Source organism: Canis lupus, chromosome 13 (genome assembly GCF_003254725.2).
Source record: "Canis lupus dingo isolate Sandy chromosome 13, ASM325472v2, whole genome shotgun sequence".
NCBI lineage: Eukaryota > Metazoa > Chordata > Mammalia > Carnivora > Canidae > Canis > Canis lupus.
In genome coordinates, this window is record NC_064255.1 from 2,358,526 (window position 1) to 2,378,215 (window position 19,690).

The following is a 19,690-nucleotide window of genomic DNA, read 5'->3' on the forward strand; positions in this document are numbered from 1 at the left end:
AAAAGCCAAGAGATTAGATAGAAGGAAGATATTTTTTAAAATAAAGGGAAAATATAGTAGAAATTTAACTGTTCTGAAAAGACAAATGGTATTAGTAAAAGTTCAAAGGATTTGGGGCATTTTCATCATAATCTCCATTGGGCTAGGTGCCTTGGACTTCGGAAGTCTTGAGAGATGCCTGGCAATTCATTTCCCTCCAATGGGCTTCATTTTCCACATCTGACAAATAAGAAAATTATTCCTTACTGGATTGGTGTGAATATCTGCAGGAAAAATACACAAAACACCAGTACAATGACTGACACATAGCAGATACTTAATAAATGGTAGCTTTTTTTATTAGATGGATATTTTAAGGAATAATAGTAAATTCTGATGATCATGGACTGACCATAGCAGAAGGCTACTCTGATTGGCATTGGGGAAAAAATCACACCAATAACAGCAGGAGTTACTCCATGATTTACTTCTGCAAAGGCTGGTTTACGGGTAATATTTTGCAAAGTCAAGACTTTTATGGTAGTAATATTTTCAAAGCCCTTTCCCTTCACTGCTCTGTGAAATGGCTCTTATGTTCATCCTCTTTTTTCCCTGCATACTGCCACGACCCATACTGATGTTCATACTCTTTAGCCATCACCATGGCAAAATCTTCTAACTAATCCCTGTCTCTAAACTCTTCCCTCTACCCATAGCCTCTAGTCAGATTCTTTCAAAACTGATTTATTATTCACTTGCCTCAAGAACCTATGATAGCTCTCCATTGTGTACAGAATGAAGTCCATCTTCCTTGCTGTTTTATTCTGCCTTCTACAATGAGGCTCCCTGCCCACCTCTGCAACTCTATTGCCTCACACTTGCCTCTAAAACCCTACTGCCACATGTAAAAGGAGATGTTTCAAGAATAAATCCTGTCCTTTATGACTTCTGAACCTTCACTTTTTCTGCTTTCTGTTTTCTTAGTCTAGAATGTTCTTTTCCTGGGTGAAATTCTGATCATCTGCCAAGGGTCAACTCAAATCGTATATCCTCTGATGAGTATGTCAAGCTGGAATTAGTTGCCTCCTTCATTGCTCCTATATATGCCACCTTTAAGTTCTATCATATGCTGTATATTGTGATAATGAATTTCTGTTCCTATCTAGACTGTAAGCTCCCTAAAAGCAGGCAGCTTTTTATTCACCTTTGAAAAATTTTCCCCCTGGAAACCATTAATAGATGATTGAAACTATGTACATGGCAAGTGACTAAGGTATAGCCTCTCCAGAAGGCTAGGAACTGTATCTGAGGTCCTTTTCATGACTGTAGGTTTTTGTCCTCCTAAGGTACTTTTCTAGAAGCACGAGAGGACAGACACTACTAGTTTAATACTCAAAAGACCTTTAACCTAGTTGGCAAAACCATCACCTATTATCAAAACTGGAAACTCTGTCCTTGTCTTTCCAGCCTGACATGTAGTATGGTATATGACTCAGGCCTGGCCAATGGGCACTGAGGCAAATCTAGCAGGGGGAAAATGTCTAGGAAGGATTTTCCTCCATGATAAGAGAGAGACATGTGAGGGTAAACACTTTTCTTCCTTCTTAACCTTTTAATGTGGCCATGAAAAGATGCAATGCTTGGAGCTCTGGTAGTCATTTTGCAATCATGAGGGTAAGCCAAGACATGGCAGAACTATCGCCCTGGAATTCTAATATTGTTGTGCCCCTTACCTAAACATTCCTAGAGCTTCCTACCTTTAGGCTTCTTGTTATGTGAGAAATTGGAGGGGAGGAGGAATCTATACTTCCATTATTCAAGTAATTTTCATTTGGGTCAGATTTACTTACAATAAGATGCATCATAACTGATATACAGGATATTGTAATTTGATCCCACAAACAAAAAGCACAACATCATTATTGGGTTTGAGGTCTTCTCTTCAACCTCACGCAGACCTCTAGTTCCTGCAACCTTTCCTTTTCGTCTCATTCCATCAGTCTCTGGTGGACTCATTTCCTTTTCTGTCTAACCAGAACTCCAACTTCTCATCAGTTTCTCAGGGAATTCCTCCTCTTTCTTCTGCAATTCCTTCCTTGTGCTGACCTTCAGCACTCTTAACCTGTTAACAATGGTTCTCTTATTTGTCACTGGTTAGGTCTCTTCTCCATTCTTCATAACATATGTTGCAGATCTTAGCTGTTCTTCTCCAACCTATTATGGAGCCCCATGTCTCTCCTTTAAACAGATGATCTTGTCTCTTTCTCCAAGAAAATGGAAATTAAGAGGTAGACAACTTCTCAACTTCCCATGCTTTCACTTACAAACTTTGTTTTAACTTTCTTCCTTTCTGTTTTAGCGGGAGAATGGATTCATTTCTGACATTGTAAACTCCTTTTTCTAATCTCTGACCTCTCTTTGCCATCTTTCTGGTATATTACATACCTCCCACCACTCCCTCTCCCTCGTTATATATATGTTTAAATCTTCTGTCCTCTCCACAGACATAAAATCTTCCTCTAAGTGTATCATAGACCTAACTACAAAATACAAAACTATAAACTTTCTGAAAGAAAACATAGACTTTGAATTAGAAAAAGATTTCTTAGATAGGAAACAAAAGCATGAACCGTAAAAGAAAAAGTTGATAAATAAGGACTTTGTTAAAATCTAAAACTTTTGCTTTTCAAAAACACTTAAGAAAATGAAAAGGCAAACCACAGATTTGGAAAAAATATTTGAAAAACATATATCTGTTAACATATTTGAATCCAGAACATATACTTTCATAACACAAAGGAAAAAAAAAAACAACCAACATGCAACCTAATTTTTAAAATTAGCAAAATGTTACAAGAAAAGAAAACTATAGGCCAATATCTCTGATGAACATAAATGCAAAAATTCTCAACAGATATCTGCAAACTGAATCCAACAGCAGTCCCAACTCACAAAACTTAACTCAAAATGAATTTAAGACTTAAACACAAAACCTGAAGCCATAAAACTTCTACAAGAAAACATAGGGGAACAGCTCCTTGACATTGGTCTAGGCAATGATTTTTTTGGATAGGACACCAAAATTTGCAGAAGCAACAAAAGCAAAAATTAACAAATGAGACTACCTCAAACTAAAAACCTTCTGCACAGCAAAATAAATAATTAACAAAATGAAAAGGCAACCTACTGAATGGGAAAAATATTTTCAAATCATATATCTGATAAGGGGTTAATATCACATACATATAAGAGGAACTCATACAACTCAATAACAGACAACAACAACAATAAACAAAAACAACAACTGAACCAAACCAAAAAACAAAGCCAAAAAATCCAATTAAAAAATGGGCAGAGGAAACAATTAGATGATTTTCCAAAGAGAGTGTACAAATGGCCAATGGGTACATGAAGAAAACAATAATGCTGTGATGAACATGAAAAGGTGCTCAGCATTACTATTCATCAGGAAAAGGCAAATCAAAACCACAATGATACATTATCTCATACCTGTTATACTGGATATTATCAAAAAGATAAGAGATAACAAGTGTTGGTGAGAATGCAGAGAAAAGGTAACACTTGTGCACTATTGGTGGGAATGTAAATTGGTTTAGCCACTATGGAAAACAATATAGAATCTCCTTAAACAATTAAAAATTAAATTATCATATAATTCTTACAGTCTTATCTGTGGGTATATATATATACAAAGGAAATGAAATCAGAATCCTAAAAGGACATCTGCATTCCCATGTTCATTGTAATGTTATTTACAATAGCCAAGATATGGAAACAACTGAGGTATCTATCAATGGATGAATGGATAAAGAAGATGTGGTATATATAAACAATGTGATATATTTTTTTTAATTTTTATTTATTTATGATAGTCACAGAGAGAGAGAGAGAGAGAGGCAGAGACACAGGCAGAGGGAGAAGCAGGCTCCATGCACCGGGAGCCCGACGTGGGACTCGATCCCGGGTCTCCAGGATCGCGCCCTGGGCCAAAGGCAGGCGCCAAACCGCTGCGCCACCCAGGGATCCCCAAACAATGTGATATTATTCATCGGTGAGAAAGAAGAAAATTTTTTCATTTGCAATAACATGGATGAACCTTGAGGGCATTATGATAAGTGAAATAAATCGGAGAAAGACAAACATGTATGTTATCATATATGTATAGAATCTAAAAGGGCAGAAGTCATAGGATGAGTGAGTAGAATGGTGGTTACCAGGGGTTGGGGGAGTAGAGGATATGAGGAGATATTGTTCAAAGGGTACAAACTTCTGTTACAAGATGAACAAGTTCTGGGGATCTAACGTACAATATGGCGATTATCATTAACAATACTATATTATATATACTTAAAAATTGTTAAGGGAGTAGATCTAAAATACTCTTTTTTTTTTTTTTAAGATTTAATTTATTTATTCATGAGAAACACAGAAAGGAGAGAGGCAGAGACACAGGCAGAGGGAGAAGCAGGCTCCATGCAGGGAGCCCGACGTGGGACTCGATCCCGGGTCTCCAGGATTACGCCCTGGGCTGAAGACGGCGCTAAACTGCTGAGCACCCCGAGCTGCCCGATCTAAAATATTCTTTTTTTTTTTTTTTAATTTTTATTTATTTATGATAGTCACAGAGAGAGAGAGGCAGAGACACAGGCAGAGGGAGAAGCAGGCTCCATGCACCGGGAGCCCGACGTGGGATTCGATCCCGGGTCTCCAGGATCGCGCCCTGGGCCAAAGGCAGGCGCTAAACCACTGCGCCACCCAGGGATCCCCCGATCTAAAATATTCTTACCACAAAAAAGAAATGGTAATTATGTGAGGTGGTCGAAGTGTCAGCTAACACTATGGTGGTAATCCTTTCAAATTATGGAAGTGCATTAAATCAACATGTTGTTCCTTAAATTTACACAATATTATATGTCAGTTATATCTCAATAAAAGTTGCAAAAAAATAAAATTAGCAAAAGTTTTGAAAAGGCACTTCACCAAAGAAGAGGTATAGATGACAAATTAACATATGAAAAGATGCTCAGTGTAACTAGCAGAATACAAATGTGATGGGAAATGTAAACTAAAACCAAAATGAGATGTCAAAATTTAAAAAATTTTAAAACTTTTAAAAACTGACAATATGAAGTGCTAGGGATGATGCAAAGCAACAAGACCTCTCATATGTTGCATTTATGCAAAATGATGCCACTACTTTGGAAAAATTTGGCAGTTTCTTATAGTTAAACTTATACCTGGAAATCCCACTCCCAAGAATTTACCAAAATAAACAGAAATATATGTTCACATGAAGATCTGTACACAGATGTTTATAGCATTCTATTTATAAATGCCTTAAACTGGAATAACCTTATATCCATCAACTGAGAAATAAATGGACAAATTGTGATACATTTATAAAATGGGTTATTATTCACCAATAAAAAGGAATAAACTACTAATACATGCAAAAACATAGATGAATCTCAAAAGCATTATATTATACTAACTGAAATAATCCAGCCCCGAAAAGCTCCTGCTTGAGTCTATTACATGATATTCTGAAAAAGTCAGTTTATGGAGTTAGAAATTAGATCAGTGGTTGCCAAAAACTGGCAGGCAGAGCAGGGGACACAGGGAACTTTAAAATTTTGTTGTGGTTAATATGTGACTCATTGTGTATGTTTTTCAAATCTCATAAAGCCATATGCCTAATACAATAAACCTGAAAAAATATGTAGCATAAATATATATCCTAAAAAAATAAAACCCCTCTGCCATACATCTTGCTCTCAAAAGTCTCTGAGATAAGAAACTTTTTCTGTGTAGTTTGCATTCAGATAATATTTATTTATTTCTTGTTTTATGCCAAGTGTGCATGAATTGCTCGAGACGAGGGTGATCAAGGCAAATTTGTCTTGGTCTTCAGTATATTAGTTTAAGGGTTAGTTACAGCCTGGTCCTATTCCTTTTGTTTTCTAGCAAGCTTTATGGAAGATTTAACTAAAAGTATGCTCATATTTCATCTTCCTGTTAAGTCTAGGTTTCCCTCCCTCCATTTTAATAAAATTCCTTTTGGTAGGTGACCAAAGGCTTCTTATGGCCAGTTCAATGGAGGCTCTTCAGTTTTTACTTTATTTGACATTCTTATGATATTTGAATTGTTCATTCCATTTTCCCTGCAAACTCTTTCTTTCCTTGATTTTGGAGGTACCACTCTGTCCTGGTGTTTGATTTTTCACAAACTTCTACAATGGCTACTCTTTTACTCAGTAATTTTCAGTGTTTCCCAGAGCCCTAATCTCTTAGGCTCTTCCTTTTTCTTCTTCTCCTTTTCCTTCTCCTTCTCCTCCTCCTCCTCCTCCTCCTCCTTTTCTTTGAGGTAGGCTCCACCTGGGGCCTGAACTTACAACCCTGGAATCAAGACCCAAGCTGAGATCAAGAGTCAGACACTTAACTGACTGAGCCACCCAGGTGCCCCTAGGGTCTTCTCTCTTCTTCCACCTTGTTCTTCTTAGGAAGCTGCCCATACTTTCTCAAGGATTCAACTGCTATATATGTATCTAGCTAGAAATGTTTGTTCATCTGTAACAGAGATTCCCCAAAATAGTGGCTTAAACTAGGTACAAGTCTGTACATAGACAGTCTGAGGCTGGTGCAGAAGCTTCATGGTGTCAACAGGGACACAAGTCTCTATCTTTCTGCTCTGGTATCCTTTATTTGAGAATTTTATTTGCAAGGTCCAAGATGGTCTAAACTGACAGACCTTCAACCTTGAGGCATCAGGAAGTGGAGGTGGAGTGAGCACCGGCCCCTCACCCCTGTGCTTTTAAGGATGCTTCTTGGAAGTCCCACCTACAATGAGAATTTAGTCACAAAATCACAGCTAGACTGGGATATAGGGCCTCTTATTTCTGGCAGTAATATGTCCAGCTAAAAACGGAAGTGCTGGAAAAATCACCACACTGTAGCCATCACAGTAAATATTGATCTGAACAAGTACCATCAGAGAATGTTCAGTCTGGGGAGGAAAGTTTGCTGAAGAGTAGAACATTTGTATGATCTTAAAGTATTTCCCCACAGATTGCTTATTGGCCACAGAGGGGGAAATAGTAACTACACAGTGGAGAAACCAGACTGGGTGATCAAAATGAACATAACCAGTTAGGAGCAGCCAGACGTCATGTGGCCTCCAGATGTGACCCTGTGAAGGACATGACATTGCTCATGTGGTATTCCAGCTGGAAATGCACAACCTGAATCTAATCATGAGAAAACATCAGACAAATAAAAATTAAGAAGCAATCTATTAAAGAACTGACCTGTACTTTTGAAAAAAATGTCGATATCATGAAAGATAATGAAAAGCTGATGAACTGTTCTGGATTAAAAGTGACTAAAGAGCCATAACAACCAAATGCAATTCATGATTCTGAACTGCATCTTGTACTGCAGGAAAACAAAATGCTATAAAGGACATTACTGGGACAATTTGATTAAAGGTGGAGCAATTTCAGAGGGAAAATGAACAGGATCTGATGACTAGGTGTGCTGATATATATATATATATACATACATTTTTTTTTGTCTGTCTCCAGAGTCACTGTCTTAGGTCAGGTTCTCAGCATTTCTCCCCTCAGCCTTTTTATAGAATTTTCCAAGTGATATAACAAAGTCCATTGTCTTTCTCTTGAGATCTGTCCTCCATATTGCCACCAGAGTGATTTTTTTTGAAGCATAGGTCTGATCATGCCATATTCCTTGTCTTTGTCCATTTAGGCTGCTATAACAAAAGTGCTATAAACTGGATGGTTTATTATTTTTTTTAAACTGGATGGTTTATGAACAACATACATTAATTTCTCAAAGTTCTGGAGGCTGGAAGTCCAAGATCATAGTGCCAGCAGATTGAGTGTCTGGTGAGAGCCTGTTTCCTCATTGAGGACTGTCTTTTCCCCATAATTGCATATGGCAGAAGAGGTGACGGAGCTTTCTTGGCCTCCTTTATAAGGGCACTAATCCCATTCATGAGGACTTGGACCACCTCCTAAAGGCACCGCCTTCTGATACCATTATGTTGGGGTTTAGGATTTTAACATACAGAATTGGGGGAGAGGGGAGGACACAAAGATTCAACCTATAACAACCTAATTAAAGAAAGCATCTGTGGTTTGTATTGCTCACTCTTAGCCTGCTGTACGAGATCCTTCTCTACATGGATACAGAACTCCTTGTGGGCTATTTCTCTCCTGCTCTTCCATCTCAAATGGCTCCAATATGATCAGTCTCTCTACCTTCAGTAGTCATGACATAGCACCCACGATGACATAATGAGGCCAAGGATGAGATAGAATAAGCCAGCAAGACAGAAAGTTATTTTGAAGCTTTTATCTAGTTTGAAATATAGTCTGGACTATCATGTGAAAGGACTCCATTAAATTTTTTTAAAGGAATTAATTTTTCAGAGAAATAAATGTCTACTGTTTGTGCCAACTCAAAGGAAAGGGCAAATGAAGATGGGCTTGTTGGCTGACTTCCATCTTAAAATTTCCTGTGAGGCTATTAGATGCAGCCAGCTAAGGATCTCATTATCTTAGTCAGAATTATTCTATCAACAGCCCTTTTTTTTCCTGTCACAGCTGGTGCTGAGAGCCATATGTCATAAAACTCCCTGTACTCCCAAAGTTTAGAACCCTTGCTGAATGGAAGATAAATCACTGTTGTTGAATCAAGTGATCCATGAGGTTCCCCAAAGAATTTTCCTTTATATTTTATAGTTACACAGTGAAAACTCATGAGTTTTCTTACCCATGAGGCTTTTCTCCCATTTCCCATCTGCTTACTCCTATAAATTTTCCAAAACATTACTCCATCAATCTGTTCAATAAACAAAGATTGCTTACCTCACTTGCTCTCAGGAATAAGAAAGCTTCACAGGAATTGCATTTAGTGATGAGTTGACACAATTCTTTTCCTTTGGACTTATCAAGTGAGATTGCCAGCGAATGAATACTTGTCTAGAATCGAAGACAGAAGATCCAGCTTTTATATATTAATATCTAGTCTATAGGCCTATGTCTATACCCAAACGTACATTTTTAAGGCATCGGCTTTAATTATTGTTAAGCATTCTCTTAAAAGTCAAGGGCATATTAATTTAATGGATAGTGAGAGAGGCTTGGGACTACAATTGTGAATTGCTGGATGAAAATTATTCTTTCTGCACCATGTAGTCTGTCAATTCAAGTAGAATTGTAATTTGTGACCAAACCTTGCTCATCTCCATATAGGAAAGATAGTCTACAGAGCTAATAGCTTTGTATTTCAGAGGGATTCTACTTTGTTATTTTACAACTAATCTGTGTGCTTGGTATGCCTCTATTTCTACTTTGCTCTGTGAATTATAAAAGTCACTTACTTTATTCTTGGAGTAAGTGAAGTAATATATTATCTGTGACAGCAGCAATTTCTAAGCTACAGATCCATTTACTATAAGTTATTATCCTCAGACTCTCACATCATCCAACATTTACAATTAGATTCCAGGAAATTGATGAAGAAAATCTGAGTTATTCTCTTACTTTCCCAGGGAACACTACCAGTTCATTAATATTTATGTGAATTTCCAAAGAATTGCCCCAAATCGCATGAGTTAGATGCTCCCAGATACAACAAATTAGTGATGACTAGTTTATTTTATTTTATTTTATTTTATTTTATTTTTTAGTGATGACTCTTTTAATGGGACAGATAAGATTGCCCTACCCATCTCAGTTGAGGCTTGTGAGAATATTATGAGGTAATTTACAGGAAAATGTATGACGTGTTATCGAACGCTAAATACTGTTTTTAAAAATAACAGTTTCTTAAGTTACACATATGATCAGAGAATTATAAACCTTGAGAAACCACATGATATTATTTTCTGATAAACAGTAGACATACATTCTGTTCACAAACCAGGAGGAGTAGGTTCCAAAGCCTGGTCACTCATTGTCAAGGTGAAATCAACCGAGCTCGGAAACCTGTCTTAAGGCGAGCCTTCTCAGGACTGGACTTCAACTACCTGAATCGCCCCACTCCCAAGGCCTTATTTAAAGTTTTTAGGGAGAGGGCATCTTTTATTAAGCCCTTATTTGAGCCATTCTCAAAAAAAGAACAGTCAATGGTTGCAACAGACTCAGCAATGGAAGGAGAAGGGGGTAGGAGAGGCATCCCGTATTCAGTAAAGCTGTGCACAATGTTTGAGGCTGGATTGGTCAGAGCCTGTCGTAGACATACTAGGAAGTAGAGTCATTGTTTTTATTATCATCCCTATTTTAAAATTAGGGAATTGAGAGGTTAAATAACATTCTCAGAACCATATAGCTAGAGCCAGTGTTTGAACTCAGTCTGTCTCTAGGCTCTGTGTCTTAATCTTGACAGTATCGACAAGTAGGTGTGTGCAAGGGCCTGTGGAAAAGTCATAGCCAGGATATGTGGGGGAATCAGATGAATGGAGAGGGTACAAAGAAGATATAGCAGAATCTCAGAGGCAGCTCTGTCCACCTACCCCTGGAAAGGGCTGGGCAGAATGTTGGTGACTAAATCTGTATTCAGGGGGCATTCAAACCAGATGGGACCTTGAGGAATAGCCCGATGTTTTTCTTTTGCAGATGAAGAAAATGCAGTACCAGAGAGGTTATATGAACTGCCTAGGTCACACAGCTTGTTCATAATTTAATCATTCATTTAGTCACGTATTGTACCAGGTATAGGAAAACAAACACAACTATGAAACAGCTAAAAACCCATAAAAGACATATGAGCAAAATGCATGAGAACCCAGAGACTCTCTGGGGGAGTCCTTAAAGGCTTCTTAGAGGAGCTGGCATTTGGGCTGAGTCTTGAAAAAGGAGAGGATGTTTGCCAGAGGAGAATGAGAGGAAGATCATTCCAGGCAGGTCCAGCTGGTTGGTGGCTCAATACAGTCTAAACCCCTTGGACGCTAACCCAGGCTAGCACTCATCTATCCATCCTGCAGGGAAAGAAATCTTTGGTCTTGGGAAGATTCTTGACAGGAATCTGGAGAATATGTCAGGAAAACAGATACAATTGGTGGTAATTATAAAAATCTTAAATCATTTCTACTTTCCTAATGCAAAGATTTCACATCTCTTACTACTGACTTAATTATAACTTGCATCTAAATTGTAAATTGTATCTAAATTACATATAGAAGATATTTTAATATATCTACTTTTTCCCACTTTAAAACCAAGGAGATAATTTACTGTTACAACTGTTGCAAATTACTTTCATGTTTTTTTTTTTTTGCTTAAAGATGTCACGGGAAAATTGTTTTTCTTACTATTTTTTTAAACTTCATCTATGATTGGTGGAAGTGACCCCCTATTTTTCAATTCCAATTTCTGTTTGGCAAATACTTTCTTAACATTTCTAAGAAATGTTTTGTTTTCTGCTAGGATCCTAACTCTCTTAAAAAGTATGACTGGCCAAAGCCTTCAGGATTCAGTCTCGTTGGTCTTCAATAGTTGCAAAATGTATGTAAAATTCATGGACTTTGTCATTTTTTTTTAATTAAATGACGTTTTTCTTCTAAGTTTTTTTTTTTTTTTACACTAAAATAGTAACTGATTTGGTAACTGTGCTTTGAGTATATGTGTTAAGCTTATGCCCTGACAAGGGCTCCTGGCAAAGGTGGTGAATTGGAAGTTAAGTCCAGCCTGAGCCTTGTGAGGCTCAGAAAAGAAAGACTTCTCTTGCTTTGCACATAATGGCCAGTTGGGCTGGTAGTCCTTTTGGTTTCCCAAACAGAGGTTCGGTCTTCTGTGAGAACTTAAAAAAACATAGAATGCCAAGTTCTAGTTCAGTGTTTGCCTTTCAGAGGAAGGCTTATCACTCAGGGCTGGGTTCTAGTTACACCACCAAATTGGCTTTGACCCCATAGGTGAGCCGGGACTTGAACTCAGTCTCCCAAGACCCTTGCTCATAACTGTCAAGGTGCGTGGACTCCACCGTGCAGCTCTGCTTCCAGCCTAAATTTACAAGTCAAATCACATGATAGCCCTGGTGCCCTAAATTTCCTGTGCTTGTTGTCTGCCTCCCTCCCTAAAGAACCCTTCTTCCCTGGCTGTTTTCAGCAATTTGCTAAGTAAGGATGGGGAGGGGGTTAGTGTTCATATAATTGCCTATTCCTCCTCTTCCATTCCTATTCCCATCATCAATGTTTACTGTCTTGGGAAGGTGCTTAAAGGTACCTCATCATGGTCTCAGACCATGGTGTCTTCCAAAGAGTGTTATAATAAGCAGCAAATACTTGTATAGTATTTAACATGTTCCAGGCACTGTTCTAAGGGCTTGGCACATGTAATTCATTTGATCCTCTAAACAGCCTGGTGAGGTAGATATTGTGTTATCCCTCCCTTTTATAGATAAGGAAACTGAGGCATGGAAAGGCTAAGTGACTTGTTCAAGGTCAAGTAGCAGATAACAATGAAGCTAGTCTGACTTCAGTGCTCTTGGTCTTAAGCACATGGGTGTATTGCTCATGTTCTAAAACATGTTCCCAAGGCTTCTAATAGTTGAGGAAAATGAATGGCTCTGGGCCCCTTTCATTAGTGATCAGAAAGGCGCAAGCCCCAAGTGGACTACACTCGGTTATCTCAACCCCAGGCACCAACTGTCCTCAGATTCTCTCAAACACTTTGATGGAAACAATTCTTTGGTTTTCTTGAGTAAATGCTTCCTAAGGAATATTCATGTTTCTGTAAGCACAGGCAAGGGTTTAACCATACTTACAGGTCAGTTTCCTACACAGAAAACCCAAAAGCAAACATAAATAAAGTCTGTAATGATGTAGCTGCTTGTTGCATACCAATAATTTCATGTTTATTTATTCCTTTTCTCCCCAAGAAATCTTGATTGAGCACGTGCTCTGCACTCTGGTGATTTGGTGGTAACCCAACAGCTCACATTCCTGCCTTCATGAAAGTCATATTGTTCAATGGAGCAGTTCAGCTCTTTGGAGTCATACCTCAACCATGTTCACATTAGAAGAGGGACGGTGCTCCACATTTGAATGATTAAATGGCCTCATGGCCACTTTCATGGGCCTGCAACCTCAGGGTCCCATGCTTAGAAGGGATGTTTGTCTCAATGCTTTGCTGTCATCATTTTGGATGTCTTATGACTTTATGAACAATGGTCCCACATTTTTATTTTGCACTGGGCTCTACAAATTATGTAGTTGGTCCTGACTGCCCTTTACATCTCCTTGCTTATGAAATTGAAAGTTGCTTGCACTCTTGAAATGGGGTTGTTTTCCCATTCTCCTGTTAGTGATCTCTGGTTTAAATTTCCATCAAAAATCAAACTCAAGATCCCAAGATAATGGCCATAGGGTTACTTCCTCCTTCTGCATCTCTTACTCCAGAAATCATTATGTTTTACTGTGCATCAGTTGGTTTCTGTAACTCTGACAGCAAAGATCAATTGAAGACAGGAACCCACCTTGGTTAATAACTAATAATAAAATAAGGCCAAACTGAAGGAATAGAATCTCACCTCAAACCATTGGCTTGATCTTTTTTGGCATGTGTTATCTTCCCATTTGCAGTCCATTTATTCTTTCTTCCTCCCATTTCTTAGATAGTGATGGTGTGTGCTGAACCCTTTGTCCCATATAGGACTGAGGGATGACAGAATGGAAAAGAGGAATACCCATGACCTTGCTTTTAGTCAGATTGTAATATAGGCAATTGGACTCTAGATTTCTCCATAACCTTTATACTACTCCTCAGTGTCCAGAATCCATTTGCTCTTTTTCCTTTCTTAAAATCTGCTCTATGGAAAGTGGAAAAGAGATACAATCAACTAAGTTTCATCAAAATGCAAATAACTGATAAGACTTAATGTGTACTTCCTCTAATGATATTTCGTTTTTAATTTAGTACAAATCCCATTTGATAATGTTTGAGGATAAAGAGCTGATAGGAGGATTCTATGTCATTGAGTGGGTGCTAGAGGCTGTGTGAGGAGTGATGAGAAGATGAGAGAAGAAGAGAGAAGAAATCTTTCCACTGACTTTTAGGAGTGGTCTTGAAAGACCATTCTGCCTCAAATGAAATGGATACCCCAGGCAGAAAAGGTAAACTGAAAACTACGTCATAGGCCTCAAAGCCCAAAGAAATAAGTGAATGTTTCAAATGGTGACTGGGGCATAAACATCTTTGTGAATTAGCATGGAAGGAGATTGGTCCTGTCAGTGATTGTCTAGTTAACACCCTTGTGATTGTCTGTTTTGACTCAGACTGTTTTTGAGATGGGGGTAGGTCTATCCATAGGCCTGCCTTTTTCTTCATTGCTGTGTCTTCTTTCCCCATGAGACCCTTTGTTGCTGGCTGGTAAATTATGTCCCGATGTTGCTGTTGGTCTTTGGGCAGCTATGCCTGCAATTTTTAGTAAAAAAAAACTAGTACGAAGTAGTTGCCTACGATGGTCCAGTAATCTAAGAATATACATCACAGGGAGACAGGCATATTCAGTTAATTCAACAGAGTCAGCTCCTGGGAGTGAATGAATTGGAGTATCATGACATCTTTTGCTATGATTTTTTGGTATAGGTTTAGGCAAAGTGTAACTATAATGAGAGACTCTAAAAGAGAGGGTAAATGTTATAGGACTGAATTTGTCCTTTGAGCTTTAGAAAGAGCCTCTGGAGGGAACAGAGGAAGCAGCTGGAAGGAGAGAAGAGAGAAGATGGTAGAGTATTGGAGTTGATTTTAAGAGGCAAATCATCCCCTTCAAGAGAAGTGAAGCAGGGTGCAGAGTACCAGATAACATGGCATGAGAAGCCTCACCCCGGTTCAGGCAGGTGGTAAGGGGTGGCCTGGACTTCCCATGAAGAAAGGGGGAGCATCTTGAGTGTCAGGGGTGGAGGGCATAGAGGTGGCATGACATCATCTATTGGACTCAGTATTTAGTAATAAAAAGAGGCTGAAAGTCATATGATTTAGCTTTAGGGCTAATAGAAAGAGGCAAATGTTAAAATATGGATAGCATCAAGAGACAGATGCAAAATGACAGTGTCAAGACTTCATGTACTCCTTGGGGGCATCCCTGGTTCTAGTTCCTGATGGAACAACCGGCATATTTCTTCTCACTGGTGCAGAAAGCAGAGCTTTGGTGACAGAATACTGGAAGGTGTTCTGGCAACAAAGCAGAGAAAACGAGCAGTTTGTGCGCGGCAAGGAAAAAAGAAAAGCTTCACTGGGGTTAGTATGTTCACTAGATAGGAATATAGGGGTGGCGTGGGGTAGGGTAGGGGGCTGGGCATGGGTTGTTGGGGAGTGTAGGTCCCTATACACTTAGAAGTTAAAGAGACCTCATCTTTTAGACCTAGACGTGTGGAGCCTCACTTTGAGGCACAAGTCAGTTTGGATTGAGCCGACGTTTATAAAATTGGAAAATCTGTTCCACTAATATTTTGAGAGATATCATATCATCTCTAGTCTGTTGATCTGTAAACACCTAATATATCATCTTTTACTATATGTTTTTACTACCAAATGAGAATGATAAACTCAAACCTTCCTCCTAAGACAATGTATAAAAAATGCTTAGCAGAAATTTGTTACCTAGAAACAATTTCCGTACATTTAAAAGCGCTTACTTTTTTGTAATTAAATCACAAATCAAAACTTGCCCCCTTTTGTCAAAAAGGAGAGCTCCCTACCCCCTGGGCATACAAGATGGAAAGAGGACTATTCCCATCTCTCTTTATGAAGTGACTGGGACTTGGACAAGGCATTTTGAGGGAAGAGCTACCAGAATTGGGTGATTAACCACATGTGGGGGGTGAGGGAGAGAGAAAGCAGAAAGAAGAGCCAGTTTGGGGGATAAATAATTAATTTTCTTGCAGGCATGACATAACCAAGCTTCTGTCATGTTGGAGCATCCAGCAAGCCTGGAGGAAGATGGGGATTGAAGCTACAAATGGAGGTCATTTGCTTAGAAAGTGGTCACCGAAATGATGAGGGTGGGTGAATCCATGTAGGGAGCCAAAGAGGAGGATGGAGGTCAGTCAGGACACTGGGGATGGCAGTCATTAAGAGGTGGAAGGAGAGAGAAATGGCAAAGCGTACTGGGAAGGAGGACTGAGAGTGAGAGTAAAATCCCCACACTGTTGTTGGTTATGTCTCAGGAGTGGGGAAAGAAAAATGATTGAGAGCATCAAGTAATCAGTCGACTGACAAGGAAAAAAGTCCTTAGAGTTGGCAAATTGAACTCAGAGATGAACTTTAAGGCTACAGCTTTATCATACTCCTAAGAATGGAAGCCGGATTTCAAGGGGTTGGAGCCATGACTGATTGTGGAGAAAGTCTGTGAGGATTTTCTTTTGTGAGTTTTGATTTGAAATTCTAGTGTCAAAAGGCAAAGATTAAAGGTCTGAGTCATTGAGGCAAAATTGGGTTTATTAGGAAGGCAGCAGGGGCCTTTGGAAGGCAGTAAGTGAGCCAGAGAAAGGCAGGAGAGGCTTGTGGATCCTTTTTTGCAAGCCTTTACAGTTTCCACAGCATTCTTTTATACAGTCCCTTATTTCATCCTTCCCAGAAGCCTGAGAAGGCTGGCACCAGCGTTTCCATCTTACACCCGAGGACATTGAACCTCTGCTAAGTTGTGGCTTGCCTGGGATGTCACCACTGATCTGTGTGGCCTTGATCTCCATATTCTGATGTGTTTCAATTTATAGTTCATGAAAGTCTTTCAGGCAAAGGACTCAGATTCTAGACTTCAGGGTTCCTGCTTTTGGCCAATGTTGGTTGGGATATGTGGTTCCTTTCTGGGGAGATTATTCCACGTTTGTTTTGGTGAGGAGGGTGGAGGAGGGTGAAGGGTGGGTCAAAAGTCAGCGGGATTGGTATGGCCCAGACATGTGAGATAAAGCACATTTACTTTCTCTTACTGTGGAGCATAGTGAGAACAGCTGCTCTGGGCAGCCTCAGACTCTCAGGAAGGTAACAAGAACTTACTGAGCACCAAAAAGTACCAGTAATGTAAGAGTCCAGAGTGCTTAAGGGTACAAAGAACAGGCAAGTCCTCATCAAGCAATAGGACAGAGAGTTATCATATAAATATACAATCACTATCATAATTGCCTCCAAAGAAATAGACGTTTAATAAGAGTTATTTTGTCAATATTCGGGACATGGTTATTGTTCTAAATAAGTGGATATTGCTTGAAAAAATTACCAAATGAATAAATGAATGAATGCTACTGAAAATATTCTTGAATCAAGTGAGTTCAAGAAGAAAAAGCATAGAACTCTGTATGTGTATGCATTGTTTAAGCCACTAAGTTTGTGCGAGACTTTAATATGCTCATCTACATTATAACTCTCCAAGAGATAGTAGTCAGCATTTCCCAGTTTTTAGCAGCAAATAGAAAACAAATATAATTTGTAAGTGTTCCATACATTCAGACTGGTACTGAATAGTCCACTTTTTCCTATTGCGTACCATTCTAGCATTCTACCTTGTGTGTGTGTGTGTGTGTGTGTGTGTGTGTGTTTTAAGATTTTATTTATTTATTCATGAGAGACACAGAGAGAGAGACAGAGACACAGGCCGAGGGAGAAGCAGGCTCCCTGTGGGGAGTCCGATGCGGGACTCGATCCCAGGATCCCAGGATCCCAGGATCACTACCTGAGCCAAAGACAGATGCTCAACACTGAGCCACCCAGGTGTCCCCATTCTAGCCTTTTGAATGTGAAGAAGGAATTGGCTGTTTATATCTCCCAAGGCTTATGAATCTACCTTTTGCCCCAGGGCCACAGCTGGCAATCTCTTTGATATTTATTTCTTTACCTGTCCAAATCCTGTCAGCTAATAGCCTTTTCCCAGTGTTTGATGCTGTTTTTCGCATTGGCAAATCTGTATAAACTGCACAAGGGCACCAAATGTTAAATTCTTTTAGATTTATTTGCCAAGTGTTACTTATTCTCCAAGGATGTTCCTTGGTCTCTTTTGTTAACATGGAGGACATTTTGTGATGTATTGGTGAAAGAGAAACTTCCTTAGTCCTTTTTCTGGGCAAAACTCCTTCCCCTACTGCCATCCTGCGGTACCAGGGAATGCTTGGTCTCTTTACAGTTGATGACCCTGGTGTGGCTCAGGGGTGGACAGTAATCCAGGTCTTCCCCAGTACTTTTGAACCTGAGGACCAACAACAAGTGTTTTAGTCTCTCTGGGGGTGAAGTAGTGAAATACTAGGTATGGGAGCAGCAAGGGGGTCAACTGAGAGAATCCAGCCGAAGAGAGAAGCAGGGAAAGTGAGTGAGCAAGAGAGTACAAGGATCAGGAAACCTCACAGAGTTTGACTTCTTGACCCCACTTATACTTGAGGCCCAGCTGAATCACAGACCTTCCCAAAGTTTATTTATGTGCACAAAAGAGGTTTTTCTGGTCTTGTTTTGTTTTGCTTAACTTAGTTTGAATTGGTTGGGTTTCATTCAGCTAGGTTTTGGTCTGTAAAGGGAAAGATCCTAATAGAATACTTGGTGGAAAAGTGATAGAGTCCAGTAAACTCAAGTTTGACACATCTTCCTTCTAACTAGGAGTCAGAGGTTCCCTGTGTGCTAAAAACACCATCAAATAATTGATAAGTCACTGTTACACATTCCTTAGAAGGTTTACAAAATCCTTTCACAAGTCAGTGTTATCCTGTGTCTCATGTTTAGTGATTCTCAAAGTGTTTTATAGAACCATATTTACTAAAAATGATCTGCTAAGGAAATACAGTAAAGAAGATACAATAATGAGAAATGATGAATGTTATCTCCTGGAGAGTCATAATAATATAGAAGAACATATTAAAGGCTCTAAGAAGGGATGCCTGGGTAGCTAAGCATTTGAGTATCTGCCTTCAGCTCAGGGTGTGATCCCGGCATCTATCTGCCTCTCAGTGTCTCTCATGAATAAATAAATAAATCTTAAAAAAAAAAAAGGCTCTAAGAAGTCTTGCATAGTTTACAAAAATAATTAATGGAATTTGGATGTATGAAAAAAGCTCAACTTCACTTATAATAAGTTAATACAAATTTAAACACACTATTTCAACTAATTAGATTGGCAGATATAAAAAATTATGTGGCTACTCTGCTTTGGATAGGATATGAGGAAACAGGAATTTGTATGCATGGTTGATGGTGATATAAATTGCTGTATCATCTTTGGAGGACAACTGACAATATTTATGATAAAAAATGCACATATGGGGGAGCCTGGCTGGCTCAGTTGGTGGAGGATGTGACTCTTTATCTCAGGGTTGTGATTTTGACCCCACACTGGATGTAGAAATTACTTAAATAAATAGAATAAAATCTTTAAAAAATACATACATACTTTGACCCCTCCATTCTATTTATAGAATACTATTTTATAGATATGCTTCCATTCATTTAAGCTTTGTTTTTTCCTAGCAAAAGACTTGAAATAACCTAAATGACCACTGATATTGCACAGGTTATATAAATTATGATTCAACCATATAGTGGAAGAGTATGTGGCCATTAAAAAAATGAGATAGATCTAAACCAGAGTTTCTCAATGGTGGCAACACTGCTGCTTAGGGGTAGATAATCTATCATTATAGGAAGCTGTCCTGTGCATGTAGGATGTTTAGCAGCATCCTTGAATTCTAGTTGCC

At 38.9% G+C, this 19,690-nt stretch overlaps 2 long non-coding RNA genes across 3 annotated transcripts in view; one reads left to right on the plus strand and one right to left on the minus strand.

Moving 5' to 3' along the window:
- Positions 1–19,690, minus strand: part of LOC112662545 (uncharacterized) — a 66,009-nt gene continuing 46,319 nt past the window's right edge. The window contains exons 4-5 of one of the 2 annotated variants that reach the window (XR_003138646.3): positions 8,886–8,999; positions 1–263 (exon numbers count right to left, since the gene is read on the minus strand). This is a non-coding gene — a long non-coding RNA (uncharacterized LOC112662545). Of the gene's footprint in view, positions 264–7,575; positions 7,766–8,885; positions 9,000–19,690 lie in introns of those variants that run through there. The other variant, XR_004816815.2, reaches the window with a different exon arrangement.
- On the plus strand, positions 2,922–5,764 carry LOC125752403 (uncharacterized). The gene is made up of 2 exons (XR_007401838.1): positions 2,922–4,051; positions 4,400–5,764. It is a non-coding gene; the product is annotated as an uncharacterized LOC125752403 (long non-coding RNA).